This window comes from Mauremys reevesii, linkage group 12 (genome assembly GCF_016161935.1).
Source record: "Mauremys reevesii isolate NIE-2019 linkage group 12, ASM1616193v1, whole genome shotgun sequence".
In the NCBI taxonomy this organism is placed as follows: domain Eukaryota; kingdom Metazoa; phylum Chordata; order Testudines; family Geoemydidae; genus Mauremys; species Mauremys reevesii.
In genome coordinates, this window is record NC_052634.1 from 21210739 (window position 1) to 21223612 (window position 12874).

A 12874-nucleotide genomic window follows, 5' to 3' on the forward strand; every position below is an offset into this window, starting at 1 on the left:
AAAGTGCCTGGGCAGGGGCAGGACATTAGCACAGCAAGGGAGCGGTGTGGCAGTGACATAGAATCATAGAATCATAGAATTCAAGATCAGAAGGGACCATTATGATCATCTAGTCTGACCTCCTGCAAGATGCAGGCCACATAAGCCGATCCACCCACTCCTTAGCAAGCGACCCCTGCCCCATGCTTCAGAGGAAGGCGAAAAACCTCCAGGGCCATTGCCAATCTTCCCTGGAGGAAAATTCCTTCCCGACCCCAAATATGGCGGTCAGCTGAACCCCGAGCATGCTGGCAAGACTCTCCAGCCAAACCCTCTGGAAAAGGTTATATCATACCATTGACCCATTGTACTATTTACCAGTGTGGCACTTAATTGACCTATTGACTAAGCCCGTTATCCTATCATACCATCCCCTCCATAAACTTATCTAGCTTAATCTTAAAGTCATGGAGGTCCTTCGCCCCCACTGTTTCCCTCGGTAGGCTGTTCCAGTATTGCACTCCCCTGATGGTTAGAAACCTTCGTCTAATTTCAAGCCTGAATTTCCTGACTGACAATTTATATCCATTTGTCCTCGTGTCCACATTAGCACTGAGCTGAAATAATTCCTCTCCTTCCCTGGTATTTATCCCTCTGATATATTTGAAGAGTGTAATCATATCTCCTCTTATCCTTCTTTTGGTTAAGGAAAACAAACCGAGCTCCTCAAGTCTCCTTTCATACGAAAGGCCTTCCATTCCTCGGATCATTCTAGTGGCCCTTCTTTGTACCCGTTCCAGTTTGAATTCATCCTTCTTAAACATGGGAGACCAAAACTGCACACAATACTCCAAATGAGGTCTCACCAACGCCTTATATAACGGGACTAGCACCTCCTTATCCCTACTAGAAATACCTCGCCTAATGCAACCCAAGACCGCATTAGCTTTTTTAACGGCCACATCACATTGCCTACTCATAGTCATCCTACGATCAACCAGGACTCCTAGGTCCTTCTCCTCCTCCGTTACTTCCAACTGGTGCGTCCCCAGCTTATAACTAAAGTTCTTGTTAGACATCCCTAAATGCATAACCTTACACTTCTCACTATTGAATTTCATCCTGTTACTAATACTCCAGTTTACAAGGTCATCTAAATCTCCCTGGAGAATATCCCGATCCTCTTCCGAATTGGCAATACCCCCCAACTTGGTGTCATCCGCAAACTTTATCAGCCCACTCCTACTCTTGGTTCCCAGATCAGCAATAAATAGATTGAATAAAATCAGACCCAAAACCGAGCCTTGAGGAACTCCACTGGTAACCCCCCTCCAACCGGACAGTTCCCCCTTCAATACTACCCTCTGCAGTCTCCCCTTTAACCAGCTCCTTATCCACCTCTGGATTTTCATTTCGATCCCCATCTTTTCCAATTTAACCAGTAATTCTTCATGCGGTACCGTATCAAACGCCTTACTGAAATCCAGATATATTAGATCCACCGCATTTCCCTTGTCTAAAAAATCTGTTACTTTCTCAAAGAAGGAGATCAGGTTGGTTTGGCACGATCTACCTTTCGTAAATCCATGCTGTAATCTATCCCAGTTGCCATCGGCCTCATGCTCCGGAACCACTCTCTCTTTTAAGATTTTAAGACATCACAAAGGCCTTTTGCAAGACCTCAGTTTATTGGTCAAAGGTGGTGGGGAGGTGGTGACCTCACAGAGAGATGCTGACATCAGCCAGGCAGGACAGGGGCAAGAGGCCTGGGAAACCTCAGAGACCCCTGTGGCTTTGCTTCAGCAAGTCTCCTTCTCGAGGTCTCTTTTTGAGGACTGAGAGAGTATTCGGGTTCATGGACATGAGCACCAGGAGGAGCCTCTTTCGACTTTTCTCCTTCCGTTTTCCTGATTTTACTAGAAAACAGCCATCCCTGTTTAGAAGGTAAGAGCCTCCTCAAGGTTTGAAACCTGTTCAGTCTGAGCCATCTGGTGACAGTTGAATTCTAGGCATGGAAAACACGAGCTTAAGGAGGCAGAATTTTTCTGCACCTGGGATTTTGTCCCTTAGAATCACTGGGGACATTAGGGTTTGTCCTTTTGGTTTCACCTTTTCCTCCATCCATCCCTCCCTCCTTTCTCTTTGTCTCTTGCTTCTTTTGTCCTCTCTCCTGTTCCCCTCCCAAGACCAGGAGTTGTGTGTGTGTGTGTGTTATGGGGGAGCAGTGTGTTTTTTCCCCGTGAAGCCAGCACCAGACCTGGCACCACCCCCAGCTCTGCCCCCTTCCTGCCACTGCATCTGAAGAAGTGGGTATTCACCCACGAAAGCTCATGCTGCAGAACGTCTGTTAGTCTATAAGGTGCCACAGGATTCTTTGTTGCTTCCTGCCACTGCAACCCCATCTCACCTCCTGACCCTGGCTGGGCGCTCCTGGCCCCTCATAGCAGGGGGCTGTGCAGGGGGGTCTCCTTGCAACCATGAGTGGGTGTCTGGTGGGTGCTGTCACCTCCGCCAGAGACCCCCCAAGAAACTCACTAGCTTCTTCCGCATGCGGGGAGGGGCTCCTACTTTCTGTCTTGAGGGGGGAGATTCCGTGATGTCAGAGCCTATGGTTAGAGGGGTTCGAATCACGAGTCTGGAGTGGCAGGGCAACCCCCTCCCCCAGTCAGATTCTGCTAGGGGGCTGGGCTGGGCTCTGTAGGGAGGAAGACACAGGAAAAAGCAGCCACCACAATGGAACCCAGGAGTCCTGGCTCCCGGCCCCCCTGCTATGACCTCTAGACCCACCTCTGCTCCCAGAGCCAGGGATAGAACCCAGAGGTCCCTGGCACCCAGCCCCCTCCCTGTTCTGACCACTAGACCCCACTCCTCTTTTAGGCTTGTTGCCTCTTCTATCCACCCACCCCACCTGTCCATCCCTTTGCTGCAGGTTTCTGGGGTGTCACCCCTGCTCTGCACTCCCCCAGTGCAGCCCAAGGCCTTTCCTCCCCCCAACCACACATCCTCTCCCCCCTCGTGCTGGATCATCTGCTTGGCCCCCTGCCCCCTCTCGGGGCGCGCTGTGCGGCGTGGCTGGGGATTGTGCAATGGCTCAGCACCAGGCAACGCAGAATGTAAACCACAGGCCCTGCCCTGCCCCACCGCACTGGAGCTGCCTTCCAGGTGCATTGGAGCCCAGCACCCTGCACCTGTTCCCTCCTGCCCCACAAGGGGTGAGCTGCAGCCCCACCATGCTCTGCAGAGGGGAGAAGGGTCAAGCCAATTTAGGATGGGGGAATCAACACCCTTTTTTCTGCACAGCCACTGACCATCAGCGGGATTCCTCCTTCGCCTCCCTTCTGTGCCTTGTGTGACTAAATCTCTGTACCTAGACAGCTGGTCCATCCGCTGCACCCCAATCCCCCATGCCTGAGCCTCCCTGCCAAAGCCCTGCACCTGGCCCCATAGAATTAAGTCTCACATCTCGCTGGGAACTTGACTTCTTGTGCCCAGAGAGTCTCAACCCCCCTCAGTAGATGACCCGAGTCTGAGAAACACACTGTCCATCTTCTCTAAAGAAGTACTTGGAGAAATTATATGTGACCATGTGGCCTAATGGATAAGGCATCTGAGTCTGGATCAGGCAATTGAGGGTTCATGTCTCTTCATGGTTGTGCTTGTCCAGTTTTACCTTTGGGCTGAAAGTCCTGCTCCCTTCAGGGCTGGAACCTCTTCTTGGCCACTCAGGCCAATGCTCTGGCTTCAGCTAGAGCACCGGGAAGGAGTTGGGGTTTGGGTGTCACAAAGGCTGGGGCATGAGCCCCAGGTGCTTCCAGTCTCGCCTTTGCTGTTCCTGACTTGCCAAAGAAACTGGGTGGCTGCCCAGGCTGGAGTGTGGAGCAGTTTCCTTCTTCCAAGTGTGCACCTGTCCCTGTGCTGGAGGGGGTTTGCTACTTAGCGCCTTGGGAGCCTGGGTGTTTCTCTGCTTCTCGCCAGCTGGGGAAAAGCCTCTTGGGGTAAAATCTCCTGCCCCATTGCCAAAGTGAGCACCTGGAGTGGGAACGGTAAGAGGCCCCACCAGGGGGGCTGGCCCTGCTTTCCTACTGTCTTCTGGTGTTAGCCACAGAGCATCAGCAGCCACCCCACATGCTGGTCTGTGGGTGGCCTTCAGTGGGTGTTTGGCATGGCAGGGAGCAGGCTGGCTAGGGGTCTTTGTCGCTGTCTGCTGGCCACACATAGGCATGGGCCTCCCCTCCTCTGAATAGCGAGAGTTTGTCTGTGCTTAGAAAGCAGAGACACAGGAGACTCAAGACAAGAGGGTGAGAAAGATTGAGAAAGGACCTATGAAGACAGCCCACACTACAGGGACACTGCCTGGTTAAGGGATGTGGAGGCACCAAATTGCCCCAAGTTTCCTGGTGCCCTACGCAGCTGTGTACTGCTCCAGCGGCGAACTCGATCCCCCGGCTGGCTGAGCCGGCCAGGAAAGCTGCCCCTGCTCCACCTCTTCCCCACAGCCCCCCACCCCCCTCTTCCCACCCCTGCTCCCCCCCGCCTTCCCCTGAGCTACATCCCAGTGGACGGCAGGCGGGATCAGGTGCATCCAGCACTGACCCAGAGCAGCAGCTGTGAGTGAGGTGCAGTGAAGGTGTCAAATGGGGCCTGGAACCCTTAAGAAGGAGCCACCCCACCGAGTACAAACTAGGGAGTCTCAGAAAATGCTAATTAAAAGATGCTCCAGTGGCACAATTGGTTAGTGCACAGTACTTATAGGGCAGTGCTAAGAGAAGCTATGCTGAGGTTGTGAGTTCAAACCTCACCTGGAGCACTGGTTTTCATTAACCACATGGCATCATCCCCTCATTTGCCCCTGTGGAATGTAGAATTCCAGCCCTGGGGACACTGAGACAGGGGAGGAGTCAAAAATGCCCCCTTCACTTATTACCTCCTCTCCAGAGCACAGGTGAGAATCTACAATCCTTTCTCCCCCACCAATCCCTATGCCAGGATCCCTCAAGCAGAGCCTGGAGTCCTGCCCTGGCATCTGTACTATTGACACAGACTAAGTGACAGGGACAAAACACTCAAATCCCGCCTGGTGCGGGGAGCCAGGTTTGCTCTTCAAATTCTGTCGTTGGTACATTTCCAGGTCTGGGAATGTCCCACAACAGCACTGAATGGGAAGCTGCCTGCAGAACAGTGACACTGCACAGAGCTCCTGCGGAGGAGGGGTGGGAATTAGTAACATTTTGAGGATCGTTTGGGAAATGAGCCTTTGCTGACAAGGTTTGTCTCTGTTCATATTTCACCTTCAGGTGTTATGTTGAGGGATCTTTAGTATATTTTTGGGAGGTTAATAACTATCTCCTCAACTTTATTTACTCAACTTAAAAATTGGTGTCACTTGATTTTTGCATCTCCCTGTGACAATACAACTGACACGTGTGGCTTTCTACTGGGGGTCATGATGTTAAAGTTGGGGAATTCAGTCTCTGTACTTCTGGGAGGGGGTGTTGCTTTTTTATAGCTGCCTCACTGCCAGGCACACCGGGCTGTTAGCTGCACCCACTGTCCTTGCCAGGGGCCCCTGCTGAACCCTGGGCGGCTGCACTGCCGTGCTGGGGTGACTCTGCAGGGGGAGAAGCTGCTGTGGAGCAATGTTGAGCAGGTGCAGGAAGGAGACGGGGTCACTATTCACATTCTGAACTGCACAATTTTCCAAATTTGGGAATAGATTCATAGATTCATAGACTTAAGGTCAGAAGGGACCATTATGATCATCTAGTCTGACCTCCTGCACAACACAGGCCACAGAATCTCACCCACCCACTCCTGTAACAAACCCCTAACCTATGTCTGAGTTATTGAAGTCCTCAAATCGTGGCTTAAAGACCTCAAGGTGCAGGGAATCCTCCAGCAAGTGACCCGAGCCCCACGCTGCAGAGGAAGGCGAATGTCCGAGAACAATTCTAAGGGGAAGGTGAATGCAGAGCAATGACACTGGAGATGCCCAGACCTCCAATAGGGGCAGCGTGGAAATTAATAATGGGAAGATCATTTGCGAAATTAGTCATCACTGACAAGCTTTGTCTCTGTTCCTATTTCACGCTATGGTGTTAGTTAGAGGAATCAGGACAGATTTTTTACTATATTAATTAAACACTTAATTTTATTTAACCAAGACAAAAACTTAGTGTCACTTATTTTTTCTCTGTCCTAGCAAGAAAGAATTGAATTTTGTGACTTTCTGGAAAGTGCAGCGAGATTAAATGTGGGGAATTCAGTCTCTGTGTTTGTGAGCTGATGTTTTCCTCTCACAGGTCAGTGCCTGCATTAAAATACCAAGAGGAATCTAAGGGCTGGTGCTTGCATAGTTGGCAGGATTTGAACCTACGCGAGGCAACCCCAAAGGATTTCTAGCCCATTGCCTTAACCTTTCAGCCACAACTACTTGATATACAATTGTTTTACTACACGATAATTCACTTCTCACTGAATTGTCACTTCAAATGGTTTGCTCAGACCAGCTTCCCCAGCACACTCATGGCTGCGCATGAGTGTAAGTGTGTCCTTAGGTGAACAGCGAGAATTCCTGCCCATTTCCCTTCCGGCTGGAGCAGGATGAGAGTGTGTTTGTGTTAATGACATTGCTGTAGATTGTTGTTCATTCCCCACTCTGACAATTCAGACATTCCCTTTCCCATTCAAATCTCCAGCACATCGTTCCAATAGCAAGTGGCAGGATTTCTCTGGGGCACTGAAATTTTTTCAGGGGACTGGTGCATGAACTCAGCCTTGCATTCCACCCTTGATGTTTCATGGACTAACAACAGCAGCAGAAAGAAAGAAAGAGCCGAGCCAATATCTCCCTGGCAGGGATGCAGGGGCCACGTCCCCTCTGTCTGACCATCGCCATTGCAGGAGAGAAGGGTTCACTGGAATCGAATGCCCTGGCTCAGACCAGAGACACAGGGAGGTTTTGCTGTTCATGGATCTGTGCAAAGGAAATTGTGTCTCTGTGTGAAATTGAGGCAGGAAATGAAACACCCAATGCCCTAAGGCAGGGGTCTCAAACTCAAATGACCCCGAGGGCCACATGAGGACTAGTGCATTGGCCCGAGGGCCGCATCACTGACACGCCCCCTTGCTGCCCCTGGCCCCACCCCCAATCCACCCCTTCCATGAGGCCCCGCCCCTGCCCTGTCTCTTCTCCACCTCCTCCCCTAAGCGGCGCCCCCGCTCCTCCCTCCCTCCTGGAAAGTGCTAAGCGCCACCAACAGCTGTTTGGTGGCTTGGCGGTGGGGCACTTAGGCGGCGGGTCCCGGAACAGAAGGGGCCCCCCACCGCCGAAGACCGGGCTGCGCTTCGGCGGCGGCGGGTCCCTCTTTTCCCCACCCCGGCCGGTCCCGCTTCCCACCCCGGCCCCGGCCCGGCCCTGGCGGGTCTCGCTTCCCTTCCCCACCCCCGGCCCGGCCCGGCGGGTCTCGCTTCCCTTCCCCCCCCCCGGCCCGGGCGGGTCTCGCTTCCCGCCCCCACCCCCCGGCCCGGCGGGTCTCGCTTCCCACCCAGGCCCCGGCCCGGCGGCTCCTGCTTCCCCCCCCGACCCGAGCGCGTCTCCGGCGAGGCCTGAGCTTCGTCCCGCTCAGAGCCGCGTGGTGAGGGGGTGGGGCTGAGAGCTCCACGCCGAGCGCAGCGCTCAGCCCAGAGCTCCCAGCCCCGCCCCCTCCCCACGCGGCTCGGATCGGGGCGGGGCTCAGGCGCTCGGACGGAGACTCGGCGCTCTATGCGCCGAGGCTCCAGGAGAGGGGCGGAGGCGGGAGCCTCCGCTTTTCTCTTGGGGGCCCCTGCAGAGCCCGGGGCAAATTGCCCCCTTTGCCCCCCCCTCTGGGCGGCCCTGGGGAGCTCCGCGGGCCGCAGGGAAGAGCTCCGCGGGCCGCATGTTTGAGACCCCTGCCCTAAGGAATGTGGGTGAAGGACTCGGGCTGAGCAATGATTTAACAGGGGTTTGTTTCAATTTATTGGCCTGATTAAAACTATGGCGAAAAGCCCCCTGTACCAGGGGCTGCGGGACAGGACAGGCAGTTCTGCGCGGAGTGTTCAGAGCTGCCCCCTATCTGCCCTTTCTCTGCACCGCCCCTGCTCCCAGAATGCACCAGGCCCTGGACTGAACTCTTCCCCTGCTGGCCGAGCTGGTTTCGTTTGCTGTGATCCTGTTGGCTTGGCAGGGGGGGAAGTGACAGTCCCACCCCAGAGCCAACGCCTCCCTGTCACCCAGCCCCCTGACCCCCAGCAGTGCAGGTCAGCCAGGAGCTGGGCCCTGCCAGGCACTCAGGGGTGTCTCTCCTGCAGCTGGGGGCTCTCCCCAGCATGGTCTGTGGGAGCTCGTGCACTAATGGGGCAGCGGCAGCAGCCGCGTGGTGGGTTGGGCTGGTGACCCGGGTCCATCTCCTGGGGTCGGCTGGGTTCATGCTCAGGCAACTGGCCCCAGCCACCGGCCAAGCCCCACGGCTACGCTGCTGCTGTTACCGCACTAGCCCCTCACACCCCCATTCCCTCACTGAAGCCAGGAGAAGGTTTGCAGGGAGGAGGTGGGGGGGGGGGGGTTGACCCCAATATCCCAGAGCTGATTCTCCCCACAAAGGGGTGTGTGCATGTGGTGGGTGCCGTGTGCAACGCCCTGTGCCCATGAGGAGGGGACCGGAGCTCTGCCGGCAGGAAGATTTATCCTGCAGGAGCCCTGCCCCCCTCCCCCAGGGGTTCCCCTGGAGCAGAGAAGCTTTGAATCCTCGCTGGAGACTAGAGACGCCCGAGCAGCACAAGCTGCCTGGCAGAGGTTCTGGATCAGGGCCTCACGGGCACATTGGGTTCATTCCCTCAGGGCTGCCCTGCCCAGTGCCAGGGCTGCTCTCACTCCCCCAGCACAGAGGGGGCTGCAGGCTCTTTGCCAAGCTGGGTCCCAGCTCAAGGCAGATTTAACACTAGCAGGGGGCCCAGGCATGTTCTGGTGCCGCTCAGGGAGGGAATCTGGCCCAAAGACTGATTAGAAATTGGGTAACACTGAAGTGGGACTAGAAAGACCCTTGATGGGACGTGGCAGGTAGGTAGCCCCCATTGTGTACCGTGCCCTCGCCGAGAAGTCTCTGGGAGTGTGGGTTCTTCCTGATGCGCCACCAACACGTCTCGTTGGTCCTGATGTCGGCTGCTCCTTTCTTGATACTGACAAGCTAGTTGTGGGCGTTTCCCACTCACCCCATAGCTCCTGAATGCACAGACAGCAACACTGGTGTGGAAGAAACGAACTCCACTCTCAGGTTTCAAGATCCTTGAGATCACTGACTTGCCAATGGAATTGTCAGGGGGTATAGCTCAGTGGTAGAGTGTTTGACTGCAGATCAAACAGGCCTTGGTTCAAATCCAAGTGCCCCCTTAAAAGCCTGGTCCTTCAACAAAAAGTAATTGCATACACATTTCCATTATGTTCAGGAGCTCCACTGACTAGGGATGAATGGAAACACTCAACATTTTCCTGTGCAAATGCATAAAAATCTAGCAAATATGTCCCCCAGCTGAAATCAGTTCCAATCCTCTAAGAGTCTAGTTTATGTTTTCATCAATGAAACAAAAGCACATGAAGACACATTTGCAGGTCTTTGGCCTCCACGGGCTACAATGTGCAGAAGGACAAGAACCACATCCACTTGGGAGGCATGGACTAGTCTGTATTACATTTGGTAAGTAAGTTGCCATTGGGACTGAAAATTCTACTGGAGGTGGACAGGAGCCTGTTGAAAAAATAAAATAACCAAGATTTACCAAACTCCCTGTTACACATTCAATCCTCTCTTTTTTCTATTTTATTAACCTGGGAGCAAGTTACCAGTGACCCAGGGCTGGGGTGGAAGAAGGTGCAAGTGCGGGGAGGAGCCCAGGGCTGGGGCAGCAGGGGGTGTGTGGGTGGGGGAGCACTGGTAGGGGGGGAAGGGGAGAGTCGAGAGCTGGGGCAGCACAGGGTGTGTGTGGGGGAGAGCCCAGGGCTGGGTTGGCAGGGGAGTGAAAGTGGTGGGAGGCCCAGAGCTGGGGAGGCAAGGGGTGCAAAATTTGTCTGCCCTCCCATCCCCCCAGGGCTCGGACAGCAGGGGGATGGGAGGGCAGACAAATTTTTATTTTTGCTTGGGGAGCAAAAAACCTAGAGCCAGCCCTGCCTCCACATACCGTAAGGTAGGTAGGAGCGGATCATTATTATCCCTACTTGAAAGAGGGAGAAGCTCAGGCTGAGACAGGAGAATTGACTTGTCGTAGGTCACACGGCCAGCCAGTGGCAGAGCTGGGAATAGGACCGAAGACCCCTGATTTTCAAACTAACCATCGGATCTTGAATTTCATCCACTGAATGACCTGAGTAAAGTGCTCTCAGATGAGCTCCAGACCAACAGTGCACAGTAATTATTCAGCAAGTATTTGAGGAGAACAGCAATGTTAGAGAGAATCATGACCTGCTCAGAGACCATTAATGCAGAGAAGCAGCAAAATTCAAACACATGACTGGTTCTGACTTATTTCCTTGGTCTTAAAAGAGAACAACAAGGACCTGAGTCTCCTCCCTGTCAATAACCCCCTGCTCAGCCAATCAGGGTAGAGACTGAGGACGGGAAGCTGAGGGTTCTCAGCAGGGAGCCTAAAGGATGGTTCAGGTCACTGGTGGGGATCACTGCCCGAGCACTATTTCAGCCCCACATTTTTGGTGGACCTCCCATAGTGGGAGCTGCTAAACACTCCCCCGCAACACATACACACACCCCGCTCTTGGTGTTGGGAGGGAAACAGGTGAAAGGACAAAAGAAGCAAGAGAAGAGAAAGGAGGAAGGGATGGAGGAAAAGGTGAAACACAAAGGATAAACCCTAATGTCTCCAGTAATTCTAGGGGACAAAATCCCTGGTGCGGAATAAAATTCTGCCTCCTTAAGCTCATGTTTTCCATGCTTAGATTTCATCACTAGATGGATCAGACTGAACAGGTTTCAAACCTCAAGGAGGCTCTTACCTTCTAAACAGGGACGGCTGGTCTCTAGTAAACTCCCTAAAAGGGAAGGAGAAAACTCGAAAGAGGTTCCTCCTGGCGCCCACGTACGTGAACCCGAATACTCTCTCAGTCCTCAAAGAGAGACCTGGAGAAGGAGACTTGCTGAAGCAAAGCCACAGGGGTCTCTGAGGTTTCCCTGGCCCCTCGCTCCTGTCCTGCCTGGCTGATGTCAGCATCTCTCTGTGAGGTCACCAACTCCCAACCACCTTTGACCAATAGTCTGAGGTCCTGCAAAAGGCCTTTGTGATGTCACTGCCACACCCCTCCCTTGCTGTGCTAATGTCCTGCCCCTGGCCAGGCACTTTGGAGGTTTGAGCTACTCCCTGTGGATCACCCCACTCAAGGAGTGTTCGTTCTAGGCAGCAAGCTGGCTAGACAGTAAAACATCAGATGCTGCTCCCAATGCTACACTCAGTTTTTCAGAAATTAGTTGACTTTATGGCCAGAAGAGACCATTAGAGCATCTAATCTGACCCCCTGCATATCACAGGCCTCCTGTATGACACAAGAGCTACTTTTGGGGCAAACACATTCCAGAAAGGCATCTAGTCTTCATCAAATGACATCAGGAGATGGAGAATCCACCACTTTCCTTGGTAGCTTGTTCCTGTGGTGAATCATCTTCGCTGGTTAATATTTGTGCCTTAGTTGTAATATGAATTTGTCTCTTTTCACCGTCCAGCCATTGGGGCTTGTTATGCCTTTCTCTGCTTTAATACCCAATCTTTTCTCTCCATTAAGGCCCTTCTACACCCCCTAGTACCCAGAGCCCAGACCCCACAGCCGGGGCCCCAGACACCCCCACAGCCCCAGCCAGGGTCCTGCCAGATCTTCCCTGGCCCCCAGTCCCCCGAGTCCCTGGCCAGGGCCCAGACACCCCCAGAACCCCCACCAGCCCCAGGGAGAGCTGGACACTGGCGAAGGGGAGAGAAAATGGGGCACAATCGGGGCGGGGGCAGGGAACTTCTCAGGGGTTGGGGGAGGGGGGGTCACCCTGGGGGTGCTCGTGGCTCTAGGGAGAAAGGGGGCGGGGGGTCCCCACGGGGGGGCGGCGGTAAATCCGGGGGATCTCAGCCCCCCCTTTCCCCGCTCCTCGGGGGTCACCGGCTCCTCCCCCCCCCGCCCCTTTCCCACGGAGGGGCCGGGCACGGGGGGGGGGGGTTAATGAAGGTCTCTCCCGCCGCGATCTGCGCATGCCCAGAGCCCCAACGGCACAAACCCTTCTCCGGCCGGGAGAGGCTCCAACGTCCCCGCACGAGCCAGACAGAACCGCAGCGCCCCGCGCGCGTACGCGCTCCCGTTCCGGCTCCCTCGTCGACGTCACGTCCGGTCCAGGGAGAGTCCGGAACTACATCTCCCAGCCTGCCCCGGGGGCGCGTCCGCCCTCTCCAGCCCGGGTGAGGGAGGGGTCAGTAGCTGGAACTGCGCATGCTCCGTGCGAGCCCCGCTGGGGGCGGGAGAACAAAGCTGCTGCCGCCTCCGTGTGAGCCGGTGAGTGAGAGACCCGGGGGGGGGCGGGCACGTGACTCTGCCCCGGGGAACCTGGGAGAAGCCTCGGAGCCGCCTCGGCCCCAGGAGCTGCAGCAGGATCGGCCCCGCTGGGATGGGGGGGGGCGGAGCCCGGGTCCCGGGTCCCTGTGGGGGGAGGGGGGATGTCGGGCGGGGGGAGAAGCCGGGGTTGCGGGAAGGTCGGAGGGACGCGGGGGTTTGAACTGTCTCTGAGCAGCCAGGAAATCCCCCGGGGGGGGGGGGCGGGGAGTTAATTGGCTCCTGTCCCTGTTGGCGCCTCTCGCCCCCGGCACAGAGTCTCTCCGGTTCTGCCCCGTTTCTCTCTCG

The 12874-nt window shown here is 55.0% G+C and overlaps 2 non-coding genes across 2 annotated transcripts; both read left to right on the forward strand.

The window, feature by feature from the left end:
• The first annotated feature begins 4692 nt into the window (after positions 1-4692).
• TRNAI-UAU lies at positions 4693-4786 on the forward strand. Its single transcript has 2 exons — positions 4693-4730; positions 4751-4786. It is a non-coding gene; the product is annotated as a tRNA-Ile (tRNA).
• Positions 4787-9313: 4527 nt separating this feature from the next.
• Positions 9314-9385, forward strand: TRNAC-GCA. The gene has a single exon. It is a non-coding gene; the product is annotated as a tRNA-Cys (tRNA).
• Positions 9386-12874: the final 3489 nt, after the last annotated feature.